The sequence below is a fragment of the Triticum aestivum genome, chromosome 2B, assembly GCF_018294505.1.
Source record: "Triticum aestivum cultivar Chinese Spring chromosome 2B, IWGSC CS RefSeq v2.1, whole genome shotgun sequence".
NCBI classification, from domain to species: Eukaryota; Viridiplantae; Streptophyta; class Magnoliopsida; order Poales; family Poaceae; genus Triticum; species Triticum aestivum.
In genome coordinates, this window is record NC_057798.1 from 415,380,408 (window position 1) to 415,400,039 (window position 19,632).

The following is a 19,632-nucleotide window of genomic DNA, read 5'->3' on the forward strand; positions in this document are numbered from 1 at the left end:
GAACAGTGAGCGGTGGGGGTGGATGAACAGGACCCCGTGGTGTTGCCTCTGGATGAACAGGACCCCGATCGATCGAGCCGGTTAGGGCTGGATGAACAAGACCCCGTGGAGTGCTAGATGAACAGGATGACCCCGTGGAGGGCTGGATGAACAGTAGACGGTGGAGGGGTGAATGAACAGTAGCTCGTGGAGGGGTGGTTAAACAGGAGCCCATGGAGAGGGATGGTTGAACAGTAGCCGGTGAAGTAGCGCGCGGTGGAGGCTGGATGAACAGGAGCCCGTGGATGAACAGTCGCAGGTGGAGGCTGGAGGAGGTTGATACGTCTCCAACATATCTACTTTTCCAAACACTTTTTCCCTTGTTTTGGACTCTAACTTTCATGATTTGAATGAAACTAACCCGGACTGACATTGTTTTCAGCAGAACTGCCATGATGTTGTTTTATGTGTAGAAAAGAAAAGTTCTCGGAATGTTCTGAAAATCCATGGAGGCACTTTTTGGAATTAATAAGAATTTCTGGGAAAAAGTAATACACCAGGGGGCCCACACCCTGTCCACGAGACAGGCGCGCCCCCCTATCTCGTGGGCCCCCTGGACCTCTATCGACCTCAACTCCAACTCCATATATTCACGTTCAGGGAGAAAAAAAATCTGAGAGAAAGTTTCATCGCGTTTTACGACACGGAGCCGCCGCCAAGCCCTAATCTCTCTTGGGAGGGCTGATCTGGAGTCCGTTCGGGGCTCCGGAGAGGGGGATTCATCGCCGTCGTCATCATCAACCATCCTCCATCACCAATTTCATGATGCTCACCGCCGTGCGTGAGTAATTCCATCGTAGGCTTGCTGGACGGTGATGGGTTGGATGAGATTTACCATGTAATCAAGTTAAGTTTTGTTAGGGTTTGATCCCTAGTATCCACTATGTTCTGAGATTGATGTTGCTATGACTTTGCGATGCTTAATGCTTGTCACTAGGGCCCGAGTGCCATGATTTCATATCTGAACTTATTATGTTTTCATGAATATATGTGTGTTCTTGATCCTATCTTGCAAGTATATAGTCACCTATTATGTGTTATGATCCGACAACCCCGAAGTGACAATAATCGGGATACTTCTCTGTGATGACCGTAGTTTGAGGAGTTCATGTATTCACTATGTGCTAATGCTTTGTTCCGGTTCTCTATTAAAAGGAGGCCTTAATATCCCTTAGTTTCCACTAGGACCCCGCTTCCACGGGAGGGTAGGACAAAAGATGTCATGCAAGTTCTTTTCCATAAGCATGTATGACTATTTACGGAGTACATGCCTACATTACATTGATGAACTGGAGCTGGTTCTGTGTCACCCTATGTTATAGCTATTACATGAGGAATCACATCTGGCATAATTATCCATCACTGATCCATTGCCTACGAGCTTTTCACATACTGCTCTTCGCTTATTTACTTTTCCGTTGCTACTGTTACAACTATTACAAAACCCCAAAAACTATTATCTTTACTTTTGCCACCGTTACCTTTATTATCATACCACTTTGTTTCTAAATACTTTGCTGCAGATACTAAGTTATCCAGGTGTGTTTGAATTGACAACTCAACTGCTAATACTCAAGAATATTCTTTGGCTCCCCTTGTGTCGAATCAATAAATTTGGGTTGAATACTTTACCCTCAAAAGTTGTTGTGATCCCCTACACTTGTGGGTTATCAGAGGTCGACGGTGGATGAACAGTAGCCCGTGGAGGCTGGAGGAGGTCGACGATGGAGATGAACAGTATCCTGTGGAGTCCCGTTTTGCGGTACGCCACACTCCTCCCGATGAACAGGACCCCCGTTTCGACCGTAGCGCTCCAACACAAGTCGATTTCCTCCGTTTTGCGGTACGCCACACCCCTCCCGATCAACAGGACCCCGTTTCGACCATAGGAGGTCCAACACAAGTCCGTTTCCTCCGTTTTGCGGTACGCCAGACCCCTCCCATTGAATAGAATCCCGTTTCGAACGTGGCTGGTCGAACACAAGGACGTTTCCTCCGTTCTGCGGTATGCCAGACCTCGTTTCCATCGCCTGTTCCGTCCAAGCCGGTTGGCTCCCACGCGTTCAGTTGCCTCCCGATGAACACGACGCATTCCGTTGCCTCCCGATGAACACGGCGCATTCCGTTGCCTCCCCATGAACATGACGATGACGCAGTTTCTCCGTTCTGACCCAGCCATGTACACGAGCCCTGGCCGTACGTATGTGCGAGTAGGCATTCGATACCCCGCCCGTATGTACGTATGTGGCCGTATTTTCTTTCTTGCACCCTGGCCGTTGTCCGTACGTGTACATGCTACGTGCGCACCTCTACTATGACACGTGTGCGCCTCTACTACGACACGTGCGCGCCTCTACATCGACCGGTATGTACGTAGACGTTCGCGACCAGAATGACAACGCTATGTACGCTTCGACCAGGTGGGTCCCGACTGTCAAGCACTTCCTTGCATGCGAAGATGTAGCTGGCGGGTCCCAGCAGTCAGGGGGTGAATCGTTTTTTTGCCTGGACGCACTTCCTTGCATGCGAAGATGTAGCTGGTGGGTCCCAGCAGTCAGGGGGAAACATTTTTTTCACGAAATACGGTGGCCCATCCGGTGGGTCCCCGCTGTCTGGTGGAGGAATAATTATTTTGCGCGTAATAAGGAGGCACTTCCTTGCGGCCGCCATGGACCCAGCTGTCAGCCTCTCCATGTACAGTACTCTTCTGATGGAAGTCTTTCGTTGACCACGTTGACCCTGCCATGCGGAGAGCACCAGGGCGGTGGACGACGGCGAGGCCTAGGAAGGGGACGACGTGGAGCCGGGGAAGACGCGACAGTGGAAGCCCGCGCGGAGAGGAGTACGAGGGTTCACTGGTTCGGCTGCGGTGTGAGACTGCCGTCGCTGCAGGGCCTGGCCAGCGGTGGGAATAGTAGGGGGTGGTGAGGCCTCCGCGGCAGCACAGCCGGCCACGGGAGGCAGGAGCATGCGGCACGACCGGCGCTGCTTTGGGCGGCTGGAGCAAGAAGACCAGAGGTTGAAGAAGCACTACGGTCGTTGGATGGACATCGTACGGTCACTGGAGCTAGAATCATTCATATTGACTAAGTTGACAAAGCCCTCTGTCCCCGTCAACTTAGTAGGCCCACAAGTCAGCCTCCCACCAAGGTGGGTCCCAGCTAGCAGGGGGAGTATTCATTATTTTTTGTGCGTAATAAGGAGGCACTTCCGGTGGGTCCGAGCTGACAGCGGGGGGAACGTTTTTTTTGCGAAATACGGTGGCCCGTCCGGTGTGTCCCAGCAGTCAGGGGGAAAATGTTTTTTTCGCGAAATACTGGTGGCCCGTCCGATGGGTCCCTGCTGTCAGGTGGAGGAATAATTATTTTCCGCGTAATAAGGAGGCACTTCCTTGCGGCTGCCATGGACCCAGTTGTCAGCCTCTCCACGTACAATACTCTTCTGATGGAAGTCGGTCGTTGACCCATTGACCACGCCACGCCGAGAGCACCATGGCGGTCGATGACGGCGAGGCCTAGGAATGGGACGACGCGGAGCTGGGGAAGATGCGGCAGTGGATGCCCACGCGAAGAGGAGTACGAGGGTTCACTGGTTCGGTTGCGGTGTGAGGCTGCCATCGCCGCAGAATAACAGGGGGTGTGGGTGAGTAGAGGGATGGCCTGGCCAGCGGTTGGAGTAGTAGGGGGCGGTGAGGCCTCCGCGGCATCACAGCCGGCCACGGGAGGCAGGAGCATGCGGCATGACCGGCGCTGCTTTGTGCGGCTGGAGCACGAAGACTAGAGGTTGAAGAAGCACTACGGCCGTTGGATGGACATCGTACGGTCACTGGAGCCAGAATCGTTCATATTGACTAAGTTGACAAAGCCCTCCGTCGCCGTCAACTTAGTAGGCCCACAAGTCAGCCTCCCAGGTGGGTCCCAGCTAGCAGGGGCAGTATTCATTTTTTTGCATAATAAGGAGGCACTTCCGGTGGGTCCGAGCTGACAGCGGGGGGAATGTTTTTTTCGTGAAATATGGTGGCCCGTTAGGTGGGTCCCAGCAGTCAGGGGGAAACATTTTTTTCACAAAATACGATGGCCCGTCCAGTGGGTCCCTGCTGTCAGGTGGAGGAATCATTATTTTCCGCGTAATAAGGAGGCACTTCCTTGCTGCGGCCGTGGACCCAACTGTCAGCCTTTCCACGTACAGTACACTTCCAATGGAAGTCGTTCCTTGACCACATTGACCACGCCGCGTTCCGTTGCATGCATGCGTCCATGGGCGTGGTGCGTCCCCACTGTCGGCCTCTCACATACAGTCATGTTCTGATGACTCTTGGTTGTTAACCACGTTGACCACACCGTGCCGAGCGCACCAAGGCCGGTGGACGACGACGAGGCCCCAAACTGGAACGACCCGGAGATGGGGAAGATGGGGCAGTGGAGTCGCAGATGGAGAGGAGTGGGAAACTTGACTGGTTCAGGTGCGGGGCAGCACAGCCGCGGTGCCGCCCATGGGAGACAGGAGCAAGAACAGAGGTTGAAGAAGGAGCATGGCTGTTGGATTAACATCCAACAGTCCAGCTGCTAGAATCATTTGTTGATTAAGTTGACAAAGCCCAGCGTACACGTCTGCTTAGTAGGCCCACAAGTCAGCCACCAAATCTGACGGGTCCCAGCTGTCAACGGGAGGAATATTTTTTTCGCATAACAAGGAGGCACTTCCTTCCGTGTGAAGATACAGCCGGTGGGTCCCAGCTATCAGGTGGAGGAAACATTTTTTCAGCTTAATAAGGAGGAACTTTCCTTGCGTGCGACCATGGACCTCATGGGTCCCAGTCGTTAGGTTCTCCATGTACAGTCCTCTTCCGATGACTCTCGTTTGTTGACCACGCTGCACCGAGCGCAACGAGGCGGTGGATGACAGCGAGGCCCCTGACGGGAACGACTCAGAGATGGGAAGATGCGACAGTGGAGTCGCAGATTGAGAGGAGCAGAAGGGTTATAACTGGTTCTGGTGCGGTGTGGGGCTGCAGTCGGTGGAGAATAACAGGAGGTGTGGAGGGGTGGAGGGATAGCCTGGCCGGCGGTGGGGTAGCGCTTTGCAGCGATGCGTGCTAAGCAGAGCGGCTAGCCGCTGGAGGCCGGACCAGGCGGTCCCGGCGACGCTGGAGGAAGAAGACGAGAGATTGAAGGTGCATGTCGGCCGTTGGATATAAATCCAATGGATGTGGATGTCATAATCATTTGTTGACCAAGTTGACAACGCCCTGCGTAAGCTTCAACCTATTGGCCCACATGTCAGCCTAAAAAAATGTGGCATATATTTAACCCATGTTTTCTAGAACGTACAGTCCATTTGCTGGGCTGTGTGAACAAATAATTTTGCGTCAATCAGGCCGATTTATATTTTCTAAGAAATCCCAACCCATTTGCACTTCCTTGAAATACATGAATTAGTTGGGCTCATTATATATATAATGTTATGTTCGAAGGAGCAATTACTATCAAAAAATAAGCTGGAGAGGCACATTATATATATATATATATAATTAACAAATTAGCGATTTATTGCTCAAAATAAAAATGAGTGCGTTATTATTAAATTGGTCCTTAAAATCTTCGCAAGCTTTTGTATGCAATCATCGGGATTTTCCTTGCCTGTGAGTCAACAACAACCAGGATTTTCCTTGCCAACTTCTGTTAAACATTTACTTTTATAAGTTAATAACACGTGGGATTTTTTTATAATGTATATATAAGTCTCTATAAAATATACGATAATAGTAATAATATAAATATATATAATGTGGTTAGAAGGGAAAACATAAATTGGACACATCAATATTATTCTTATATATAGATAAATAGAACAGACATGCGTTTTACTAAAAAAATACATTGGGCTGGTGATCTTTAAGAAAAAAACCCATAGGCCGGTATGGACCTCAAAAAATAAGTTGAAACCACTGTCTCCGTATGTCGTGGGCTACGCACGTTAAAATACAAAACCTAGTCCTAGCTGATACTTGTTCGCCCTCTGGAAAAAAATGATACCAGATCGCCGAGCGAACTCGATTAAAGAGGGGGCCGGCGGCACGACTGAAGAAGCACATCAGGAGCGATTTTTTTTCTTCAGTGGATGGCTCTCGATAGCGTTTTTTTACTTGCCTCTGCACCATACAACTTGTATTTTTAGCCTCCCAGTCCGTCGTGGTGGACCAGCAGCCCATTTGCTGGGCGGGCCAACCTACAAAAACTAGTACTCGATTTTTCATCAAGCCCCCAAAACAACATAGTACTATATTTATTTTGAGGCCGAAAACACTACGGCAGGGGTTGAGCGGGGGAGAGGGGAAGACAGAGTAATAAAAAGATTAAAAAAAGCTGATGCGCCATTGCTACCCTAACAAAGCAGGTGCAATTCTTCTCGGGAAGAAGGTGTGCCGTTGACACCCACACGTCACATACCCCACAATAGGCATACTAACAAGTTCACACAAAAATACAACAGAAAAGGTAAACATTCGTATCAAACTCAGGTTCACAGAACATGTTCATATTCATAGCCAACATTCACTATGAACAGCTCAAAAGATTCATATATACACAAGTTCAGCATATCTATGCATCCAAATGATTAATAGATCACACGACAATATTCATACATAATTCACAAAAAGATTAAGATATACACACATTCAATATGTTTATGCATCCAAATGATTGAGATCACAGCCAATATGATCCATGGACGAACTTTAATTACCTAGGGTATAGACTGGTAAATGGTGTTCAGTCGGAGGTACTTCTTGCTAAAATTAATTCTTGTATGAGTAAACTTTCGAGTACATAAGATGCAACACAGATAATCTGAACATTGCTTGTAGGTTTATCCTCAAATAGTGGCCTCGTGCCGAGCAAGGTTTGAGCAACTTGGCCACTACTTTCATCCAACTAGTTTACTGGCTCATCTTGGTCCTATAGCTCGCCAAAATTCTACATTGCATATGAGAAAGGAGGCAGTTGAGAAAATGAACCACCCAATTTTTTTGTGCAATTCAACTGATATGGAGCATCCCTGGTGTGCAGACTGATTAAGTGCCAGATGAATATACGCGTCAACCAACTTGTCTGGAATCTTTAGACTCCATGCCATACAGTTCGCTACCATACTGCCGATAACCAAAAGGCACAAGTTGGGACCAAAGACTGGACTGTGTTCTTCTGGGCTATGCGCCAAGCAATATTTTTGGTGTTCACTCTCCTAATACTTGGAGTTTGACAACTGGTTGACGCCGGTTGATACTCGAATGAATATAGGCACTTCTTTTCAACATCGATGCTTGTCTGAGTGAACTTTGGAGTACATAGCAGCAGCATAAGTATCTGTCCATCTGATCATTTTGTGCAGTTCTACTGAAATCACCCAATGCAATGATTTGCCTGCGAGTTCAGGCTCCAAGTTACTCCTTTATAAAATCGGCAAACAGTAGCACAATACCAAATTACCAATACATGACAAGCACAATAATTAGGATAGACCAGTACCAACCTGTGTGAGGTAGCATATCAATTACTATTTCCTTTGACTGGAAGCCGAGATAAGCGAAGCGACTGACAGCAAAGGAAGAAAGCAAGCCAAGATTAGCAACAGACAGGAAAGGACGGAAGCTGTCGAGGCAATGAAGCACCCAAAGTTTTTGTGCAGTTCCACCAAAATCGAGCATCCCTGTTGGCACATATATTGAGAGAGTGAGATTACTGTAATAGTGGGACTAGTTGATGAAACATACACTAACAAATAGAAGCACCCTCATTATCTTAATGGATAAAGTTAGCAACATTGTAGTCTTGCTTAAAGAGAGGTATTAGTTTATTTAATCAGTGCCAATTAGCTCAACACTCAAAGCATTGCCATTTATCATAGGTTGCAAAACTTTAACGTGCAAAGATAAAGGAGTTTCTCATGACAGTAGCACGATACAAATAGAGATGACAGCAGACTAATATGGATGAAGGCCTTAGGCCCATACCAACCTGAGAAAAAAGCTTATTCATGTAGTCCCATAAGAGATGATAAAGCACTCACTGGAATCACTCAATAGTATATATTTTTGTGCACTTCAAATGTATGGTTGAAATCACTCTTGTTTACCAGTGTTGAGATTATATCGAAAGATTATCAAGAAATTCCAGCAGAGTTAAAGCACTGGCTGGGATACAGTTCATTGTATTATCTTGTGTAGTTCCACTAAAATGTATGATTGGCACAACATGATCCCTGTTTGCACAAGTAGGAACAAGTTGAAACCTTCATTAGCTTAGTGAGAAAGGATAGGAAGACATTAACATATTACTCTAACAGTAGCATCAAATTCATGATGGACAATACGCAAAACATTGCCTCATTGAACCAATGGCAATAAATTGACATGCAAAACAATAACACTATTATGTCATGACACTAATAATATTCCCTCCCTGCTCCACCACATGATTCACCTCCATAGACAAACATACACACGTACATGATTCAACATATGGTCCTACTAAATATTTTTTTAACTCCGACAGGAAAATTAGGCAGCAATAAATTAGTGGTACTTAAGTACTCCTAATTAATTAAGTAAGACAACAGAAGTGGAAGGGCTCCCTGGAGGATCGTCTCACATGTAAGGTAGTCATTGCCGGAGCCCTTGAATGGCCTCGACCGAGGCCTTTGGCTTCAGCAAGATCGCCTTGGCACTGTTTATTCTTCTTCTTCTTCCTCTTCATGCTCTGTTTCTCTTTCTCCTCACCAGTTGGTGAAACCAAGTACATGATTGGCCTTCTATTTCAGAATTGGTTTTGTCAGTGAGGGAGTACAAGTGTACTAGTAAAAAATAGCATTATTTTCTCATGGCAGTCGGAAAATAGAGATGAACACATGCATTAAATATCATTCTTACCTAAAGGAAGGTTATGGCGCCAATATGGATGATGAGGATTGGAACACAGATCTCCCTTTGTGTAGTTCCACCGAAATGAACCAACTGTTCCATTCTGACATTCCAGTTAAACAACACAAAAGTCACTTCTTTTAAGAAGAGTTTTGTGCAGTGCACCAAAAGGTCACAACAGCAACCAGGTGAATTGGATATCCCTGTTTGCACAAAAAGCTACAGAGGAAACAGTCAGAGTCTCAAACAATTACAGGCAAAAACATTTGGCTAAACATGTCATGGCTTATAACAGTGGCATGGCTTCATTTTTACCAGGGACATTAGATTAAGAACAGCTAAATATTTGGTATAAGGGCATGGGACAGTGGGTGCACCAGCAGTCCAGCACCATGTATGTAAACAGGGGCAGAAAGTGGTGATTCATAGTTTGTTGTCCCGAGAAACAAACATCCAAGAAACATATCTGGGTTGGTCCCATTTTTGTTCACTCTAGCGACCTACTCCTATGTGTGGATAGCAAATCTAGTCCTGGTCATACCACTGTGTACAGCGTTACCCCTATATTTCCCTTTTCGACCAAGAGACCGGTTAGATGACCAGTCTGTACTACTTTCACCCCCTTTCCTTCCTGTTTGTACCAAGTTGTACTCCCTCCGTCCGGAATTACTTGACATCAAAATGGATGTGTCTAGAACTAAAATACATCTAGATACATCCATTTCAATGACAAGTATTTTCGGACAGAGGGAGTACAAGATTCGACTCCATGAAGTAGCTTTACCTCTAACAATAGAAGACTAAAAATAGGTGATGTTGGACCATCCGATCGAGAGGGGCTGAGAGGTAGAAAATGATGCACATGCAGCAATGTAGCGAGCTGGGGAAGTAGAGCTAAGGCGGTTTCGAACGAAGATATACTTGAAGGTCGTCGGGATGTGGATAGGTGGGCGGCGGGAGGCCGGATCCGCCCATAGGCAACGATGAAGGGATCGGAGGACCTCCCCCGCCGGCCCTCGGCCATAGATAATGGTGCGGCCGGCAGTCGGTCTCCTCCCTCGCTGTCGACGACCGCCTAAACACTGCCCCTCCTCCCCTTCACCGGTGGAGGGGGATACGTCCGGATCTGTAACCAGCGGTGAGGATAGAAAGACTGTGTTTTTTGAAGGGAGAAAGACAGTGTTACCACCCTATCTTGTTTAAATCTGGAGAGGATGAGAGTGTGTGAATAGAGCAACCCTAGCAAGCAAGCGCGGAGGCTCTAGCCTATATATACGTAGTGGGGTAGTTTTCCATTTTCACTCCATCAAAACAATCGTTTAAAATTGTATACTACATGCCAGGTCGCGGTTTTTTTAGTTGTTGATTGTTTTTTGAGATAGCTACCCACTTGTTCCAAGTGGTGTTACGGTATGCCAGGTCGCACTTTGTATCGTTCAAGTCTGGTACAAGTCCCTCCATTAAATGAACAACCACCCCCTCGTAAAAATTGTGTACAAGCCCATGGCTAAAATTAGCGGAAACGTGGGTTGCCCCAACATGCATTATTATTCATATTTTCTACTCCCTCCATTCCTAAATATAAGTCTTTTTTATTAGCCACACCTAAGACAAGAATTTTTTTTATTAGCAGTGAACCCGACATGTCATAGACACAAAAACTGTGGCAAGATTCCCTTAGGCAAGCCAAAGTGTGTAACAATTTGAGCAACTCAAGTTAGGCAAGTGTGGCAAGTGTGGGAAAAATAATGTGGCAACATAAGACAAACATAGTCACAATCCAAACAGCCCCGTAATTTTTTATGACATGCATGAAAAATTGGTTAGTTAAATTTATAGTCAAAATTTGGCAAGGTGCATCAAATCAACACATGCAAGTATCAAAAGGAAAGTCACGACATGCATGCATGCGTTGTACTACCTCCATTTCCAAATATAAGTCTTTTTATAGATTGCAACAAGTAACTACTCCCTCCGTTCCTAAATATAAGTCTTTGGAGACATTCCACTATGGACCACATACAGAGTAAAATGAAAGAACTACACTCTAAAATGCATCTATATACATCCGTATGTGGTCCATAGTGAAATCTCTACAAAGACTTATATTTAGGAATGGAGGGAGTACATACGAAGCAGAATATGTCTACATACATCCGTATGTTGTAGTCCATTTGAAATGTGTAAAAAGACTTATATCGAGTGCAATGCTTTGATGTGTCGCGTTAACTCGTACAAGACCGAGAAGTTTGATTACTACAATGCCCTCTCCCTTTGGCTGCATGACAGGTGTGCCAACCACCTATTGGGCCCACCTGTCATGGACGCAAAGGTAGGAGCAATAAGTCAATAAAGCTGCATCCCTCCCTCGCGCATGAGCGTGGTGGCTGGCAGGACTAGTAGAAACTTCCGCTACACGCTATCCCTCCCGCACGAGGTGGACGGACATGCAGCAGTGGATTCAATATTGTAGAAGTACGAGTAACATCATTGTTCGTCTTCTCGAAGAGGCGAAGAGCCAAGCGCAACCCGAACATGGCAGTTGCAAACGCTCGCGCGGTGCGGTGCCTTGGAGCACGCATATAGTAGCCAGGCTCTTGCATGAGACAAAATTGCTATTTGATCCCACTATTGTAGTAGTACTAGTACTTGCTACTCCCTCCATCTAGGTGAGTAAGTCATTGAATTTGTAGCTAAGCTTCCCTCATTGAATTGTTTAACAATTAAACTCCATCATCCATTGGTTGATAGTCATTCTGCATAGGTCCACGCGTGGGCTGGTCGTAATGGTAGTATCATAAGTGGTATCATGCATGCGAACTAGACTTTTTGGATGATGTGGCACACAATTAAATGAGGAAAGAAAGGATGTAGTATCATATCATGATACCGTATCATATTAAATGATGTACTACTTTGTGTCATGCATGGCAATTAATAATGCAACCTAAGATACTAACTTATGATACTATGCATTACGGAAGTAGTATCATATACTAGTATCATATGCATGATACTAGTACATGATACTCCCCATTACAACCAGCATAGCACCGTTTCCTCCTGGGGCCACCAATGTTTATTTGCTAATTAATAGCATTGCATGCAATGAACTAGCCACTGCATGTCGTGTTTGGTAGCCTCAAGCCATTAAAAGCATGCACACCTCTCATCTCTTATTGGTTGATATGTCAAGAAACAAGAAACAGGGTAGAAGTTAATGCACCGCGCCTAAGTGTTTTGGGATTATTTCGTTTTTGTAAGATGACTTACACACCTAGACGGAGGGAGTAGTATAGCCCTGTAAACCGGAAAGGAGTATCTGCCTTTCTAGAGATTTCAACAAGTGACTAGCTGAATGTAACCATATATCAATCATCCAATAAAGTTCCTTGTTTCGTGTAAAAAAACAAGTGACTAGACTACACCGCATGCAGTACTTCCTCCCTTCCAATTTATAGGGCTCAAATCTCAAATCTCATGAACCAACGCATTTTGTGATTGGAGGAATGTATCTAATACTTTACAAAACTACCCTAATTAAACTCATGCATTAATTACGTAGTTCTCTCGTTTTCCTCTCTGCCTTGGTCGCGGTGCACAATATTGAGCACTCCTATATGACTAGCCGCTCTATCTACATGCGGGACATCAAAGCATCCGGGCCCGTGTGCCATCCACCAAATCACAGCGAGATGCTACAGTCGAGACTCACCTGTCACCCCGATGTGGCCGTCATGACCCGTCATATCACAAAACCCACACCTTTACCAGCAGTGGTAAAGTGGCCTCCAAGTTGGACGGGACGAAGCAACCATCATTTCAATGGAACGCTCGTTGAAGCCCTTTCTTCCCTTTCTTGAAGAAAACCTCACTCCAGGCTACTCAGTTCTGCCATTTTTCTTCTGTACCGACGAAGGAAAGGTGGGCGGATCAGTTATGCTGCTATATTGTCATTCCAAGAATCTTCTTTTTGCGAAGCACCGAACGATTCTCACAGCCTATTCTTTTCCCATTTTCACTGCGATTGTGGTTTCCTCTCGATTGCTTTTTGTTTGTCAGTTCATTGATGGATCCTGGAGCACTAGGCAAAGAGTTGTCGGTGGACAACCCACTAGAGACAGCGATCTCCAGGAAGCGAGCACCGACCAGCGACTTGACCATGTTGGCGGGCCAACCCATGGAGATGAAGAACTCCAAGAAACAAGCACTGGCCAAAGAGTTGACGACGTTGGCGAACGAACTCCTCAAAGAAAGTTGGAAGAACAGCAAGGGCCCCACCGTGCCTACCCCAGAAACTCTGATGGCCACCTATGCGAGGCTCAAGGCCGAGTTTGAGGAGATAGTCGCTGTTGAGAAGCAGTATTCCCCGGGCAAGGTGATGGCCCCCATCGAGGACGAGGAGATGGCCGCCGGAGGAATGAGATCCCCCGGTGAGCTGCACAAGGTAAAAAATAATGGCTTATTACCATAGTTGTGGTTTTTGATTATTTGCAATGTGCTTGCTAATACTTATTGGTCATGGTGGACAAATTCACCAAATGGATAGAGGCCAAGCCTGTCAAGACGGCCGAATCCGGACTAGTGATAGACTTCATATCAGGGGTCATACACCGTTACGGCGTCCCCCACAGCATCATCACTGATAACGGCACGAACTTTACGGCCGACGAGGTAAAACTCTGGTGCAAAAACATGGGCATCAAGCTCGACTACACTTCAGTCTATCACCCACAAACTAACGGTCAAGTCGAACGGGCAAATGGTCTAATCATGAGCAGCATCAAACCCAGACTAGTGCGGTCCCTAGAGGAATCTAACACGCACTGGGTAGAGGAGCTCGACTCCGTACTCTGGGGGCTGCGGACCACGCCGAATCGCACTATCGGATTCACACCATTTTTTATGGTATACGGCGCAGAGGCAGTCCTGCCCTACGACATAATTCATGACTCACCTCGCGTGTGCATGTACGAAGAAAGAGAAGCCGAACTCGATGGGCAGGACAGTTTGGACGCATTGGAGGAGGAGCGCGACGTGGCGAAAGCCCGTTCCGCATTCTATCAACAATAGGCTCGAAGATATCAAAGCAGAGAAGTACGGGCCAAAACTTACAATGTTGGCGAATTAGTTCTACGCCTGCCGGACAAGAAAAAGGACAAACTCAAGCCCAAATGGGAAGGTTCCTTCATAATCGACCAAGTCCTGACTGGTGGAGCGTACCGTCTGTGAAATGCATCGGATAACCGACTCGAGCCGAACCCATGGAACGCAGCACGCCTACGAAGATTCTACGCCTAGCGCCGGACTTTGTGTTCGTCTCCTTCCTCTATCTATTTTTTACGCATTAGCTGTCTTATATTTCTCTCCTTCTCCCTCTTTTTCTATTACAGCCTTCTAAGGGCTCGTTTGCGCCTCATTCGCACACAATTGACGCACTATCCGCGCTCATTATACCTGGGGGCTTCTTTAACAGAAGCTTGTTCATACGGGCCTCATGCCCAACACATGTGTCACACTTCCGCATGCCCCTTTTATTCACCATTATATGCATCGATATGACTTAAGTTTTGGCCAAGCTGGGTTGCCTGGCTCCTGTGCTTACCCCTACGTTCCCGATTGTTCAGCTAGGTGGTAAAGGGAGCACCTCTGTGATTGTTACTGCCGGGTCAGCCGGATGTGTACCTTAGACTGGGTGAAGCCGAAAGCTAGCGGTCTAAGGGAATATTCGGTTGGTGAACTAAAAGATGATTTTTACCTCGTTTATTTATCCGCCAACAGATGCTTTTCTGCTTTTTTCGCAGTTCGGACATGCACTTTAGGGCATGCCTCCCAGGGAAAGGAACCCCTAACAGAACTATTCTCCCTGGAAGATGTTTCTTACTAACCATGTAATATAACATAACTAGTTGGGCACTTGTCTGATAAAGCACTAATGACCCCTACGCCTGGTCTCCACGCATGCCCCGGTTCTTACATAACCAAGAGGGTATTCGGACACACTCCGGACTATCGGGTCCCGAGGTTGAAGCAAAAAGGTCTGCTATGACAAACGATCTACAATCCTCTACATATCATTTTAAATTACATAGTCCTTTTGACTGGGTATATTCCTCTTCAATACCATCCAACAGGTTGTCTAGTTTACCATCCTGTTGGGAATATTTTGCGGCCAACTCTACCTGGTCGTACACTAAACTGACAGGGATCTCATTCCCATCGGGCCCCACAGGTCCGACCTCGGCCATGTGGTTTGGGTCAGCCTTCGTGTACCGCGTCTTCACCAGGCCCAGGCTTCCCTGGCGCCTTGACGGCAGGCCGATATCTTCCATAATTGGAAGCGCCGCCGCGCTCCCTTTAGCTTCTCTGCAAGCTCTCCAAGGCCTTCGGGCACGGAGACGGATGGCCACAAGGCTTGGGCGACACCTTGCATCACCTGCCGAACTCGTTCGTGCAGTTGTGAGAGCTCGGGAAGAAGGTCACCCGTAGAACCGGGCATTTCCTCCACAGGTCGACCTGTCAGCATACCTACAGACATAACACTGTCAATTCGACTTCCTCGCCGAACTCTTCTTTTCATAGTTCGTTCAAGCACTTACTAAAAATGCCACGTCGAAGCCGTCGATTCTCCTTCACGAAGTCCGACAGCTGAGCACGAACATCCTTTAGTTCCTCGCCCAGCTGGGTGTTGGCATCGTGAAGCTTGTTCTTCTCTTGCCTCACCCTTGTAAGCACGCTCTCGCCGGCCTTTAACTGGCGCAAGAGTTGATGCTTGTCCGGATCCACTCCGGCGCCATCTGCACTGTTATTATCAGAATTGCACACATGTCGCACTTCACAACATACTTATCTTTCGAAGCATATATTACCAGAGGGGGTCTCGTTGGCCTTCCCTGTTGCGGCTAGTGCGGCCTCAAGTTGGGCTTTGCACTCTTCCATCTCCTGGGACAGTCGGGTATTCTTTTTTGTAAGATCCTGCATAACAAATGATCCTTAAATTAGTCATTCTAACTGTTTCATGTCTCGGGGGCTACTAACATATATAACCATCAAATTTTCTCACCCGTATGTCTTTTACATACTGCTCTGTGTCTCTTGCTAGACCATTTTGAGCGGCACGGAGGTACGCGTCTCCCGTATTAAAAGCATCCATCGCCTCTTGGGAAAGACAAGCGTCACGAAGAACAGTCCGGCGACGCCTGTGGTTCATGGCACTCTCCACCTCGGAATTGGTGGCAGACAGCCCGTCCGCATCCTCTGTCGGAGGAGCGTCCGGTGCGCGCCCTGTGTTCGCCTCCGCTTCCGGACCCGGCCTTGAAGCCCGGCCGGTGGACATAGTCCGGCAGGCGATCTTCTTCCTGAAGAGAGCATGAACGTTAGTATGCCTTGAGGGCATAAACCCTAGGCATTAAAATTGCACGCCGTACCATTGCGCCAGCGTCTCGATCCGGTCCGCACTTCTTTTTAGCCCGCTGGGCCTCAATGGCCCTTGTTGGCTAGCCACCGCGGGCCCGGCCCTCCACCTCAAGGACTTCCCCTGCAAAAAACGCTGTTGGTATACAAAAATAAGCACGGATGGATCCTCTTGAAAATACTGGGACTTCGGTCTCAGATACCTTTGAGGTTGGAAATAGTCCGGGATAATCGGCCGTAATGGCCACTAAGGTGTTGTCCTTACTCAATTGATGAAACACCCCATCAATCAGCTCCACACATAAGTCCGGGTCCTCTTGGGAGTCCGGGTCGAGGGACCGTTTCGGGTCCTCGGGTTGTGGAGGAGGGTTGTTTATCTCCTTTACCGTCTGGCGTAGCTCCTGCGTCAAAATTGCTAGACTAAGCACTTAACTATGGGAATATGAAAATGGACGGGTAAGTGAAAGTGTTCGCTTACCTAGCTTGGAGGATTGTACATAGAAAATCTGCCCCGTGGGTTGACACGGAGGAATTCCTCCTCTTCTCCCTTGTACAAAGCGGACAAGATCTTCATTAGAGTGGCAGCCGAATCCGGCCCTTTACGGCCGCACCGGGTGACGTCGTCCTCCCCGTTGAAATCCCACATGGGGTGGCCTCTGTACTAAAGTGGCTGCACCCCCCGCGTAATGCATGTGGCCATGACCTCGATCATGGTCAGTCCGGAATGAGCTAACAACCTTATTCGGCTCATCAGGTAAAGGACGTCCCTGTCATTTTCCTTCTGAGGGCTCCGTGGGCACCAGCTCAGGCGCTTCTTCAAGGGAGCATTATCGAACTCAGGGAGGCCGATCCGTACAAGGTCCGGCAGAGGGACGTCTTCTATATAAAACCATTCTGAAGGCCAGTCTTCGGACACCTTCTTTGGGGTTCCGGATAGATATCCGGTCCCGGTGATGCGCCATAGTTCGGCTCCGCCCACTTGATATATCGACCCCTCCTGAGAACGGGGCACGAGGCAGAACAACTTCTTCCACAGCGTGAAATGGGCCTCGATGCCCAAAAACAGCTCGCAAAGGGCTACAAAGCCTGCAATATATAATATGGAGGCAGTCGTAAGGTTGTGTAACTGGAGGCCATAGAACTCCAGGAGCCCCCGGGGAAACGGATGAATTGGAAATCCGAGCCCTTTTATTAAATAAGGGACAAGGCATACCCGCTCTCCTTGGGAGGGATTGGGGACGCTCTCCGCTTGCTCTCCGCCATTATAGGTGGCAATCCCGGCTCGAACTGGGACCATGTAAGCTGGGGGGAGAAGCCCCTTGGTTTGGAGCGCTACTAGCTCGCTGTGCGGGACGGAACACCTCTCCCAATCTCCAGGCTGAGGGCTGGGGGGCGAGAGGAGGACCTGTGTTAACCGGCCATGATGGAATAGATATATGTCGAATGTGCTCCGATGAATGCTCGCGGAGGGAAGATGGTTTGATTCGGATCTAAATCCTCGCCTCTTTTATAGGCGGCCCATTTGCGCAGCTAGGGGGGTAAGTGAAAAAACACCATGTCTTTTCGTATTCTTTTGACACGTGGAAGATGGCCATTATTGGGCACAGAAGCCAAGGAGCGCAACATTCATCAGAAGCCGGACACTATTCGATAGGTATATGGGATTTGGAGAAGAACCCGCCTTGCAATGCCGAAGACAAATCTGCGCGCCGGACTCATCGTCATTGAAGCCTGGTTCAGGGGCCACTGAGGGACTCCTGGATTAGGGGGTGTCGGGATGGCTGGACTATGAACTTTGGCCGGACTCCCGGACTATGAAGATACAAGATTGAAGACTTCATCCCGTGTCCGGATGGGACTTTCCTTGGCGTGGAAGGCAAGCTTGGCGATACAATACGTAGATCTCCTCCCATTGTAACCGACTCTGTGTAACCATAGCCCTCTCCGCTGTCTATATAAACCGGAGGGTTTTAGTCCGTAGGACGAACAACAATCATACCATAGGCTAGCTTATAGGGTTTAGCCTCTCTGATCTCGTGGTAGATCTACTCTTGTACTACCCATATCATCAATATTAATCAAGCAAGAGTATGGTTTTACCTCCATCGAGAGGGCCCGAACCTGGGTAAAAACATCGTGTCCCTTGTCTCCTGTTACCATCCGCCTAGACGCACAGTTCGGGACCCCCTACCCGAGATCCGCCGGTTTTGACACCGACAGTTAGGGTTGTGCAGGTGCCGATGGACGTCCTTGATGATTCCGATGTCGCGGTCTGTCCTGTGGACAACGCCCCAGAGATCCTTTTCGATATCGCGGTCCGTCCTGTTGGCATCGCCCCGGAGATCGATTCCGATGCCGCTGTCCATCCTGTGGACATCGCCCCAGAGATCAATTCCGATGTCGCGGTCAGTCCTATGGACATCGCCCCAGAGATCGATTCCCATGCCGTTGTCCATGCTGTGGTCATTGCCCGAGAGATCGATGACAAGAAATAGTTGGTCGCGCTAATCCTTTAGGGTAGTTTGCATTGCCCTGTGATTAATTACTAGAATGATGCGTGTTATCAAACCATCTTAGGGCTAGTGCATTGTCTTGTGTGGGCGGTACTTGCTACTTTTGTTTGATAGTGAATCATGCGAACCCTCTCCGAGTTATGGAAACAGATGTACCCTCACCAGCTTTTGATGTAATATATGGCATGCTTAAATGTAAGTTTGAACTGTTTATCATATCAGCAGGGCTTGTTTGATGAATCTTGGTGTTAGTAGGCTAGCTACTGTGCAAGCTATAGTACTTGCAAAACACTCATCGAAGAGAAACATTGGGCCTGATGAGCTCGTGGTACGCTTATACTTATCCGTCGTCGATCGACCAATAGCCCCAGCTCCTAAAATTGTAGGCTTAGCAATCGATCAGACAATAGTCGACATGGATACATTCAGGGCTCATTAGGTTCATAGGGTAGGAAAATCGTAGCAAAAGTACAGAGACATACAACACAAAATCATAGCAGTGCAGATACGTACTCCCTCCGTTCCAAAATAGATGACCTAGGCGGGCTAGTTTGGCCTAGTGGGTTTCAGTGATATGACGTGGTACAGTGCCGTCCAGTCTTCGCGTGTGGTAGCAGTATTGCGAGTACAGTAAGTTTTCTTGAAGAAGCGGAATTCAAGGAAGTCATGATGGTTCCTTCGTTCGAACAACTTACAGTGGGAAAGGTTGGGCCTGCGATACGACCGGGGTAGACCAGGATAATTTTG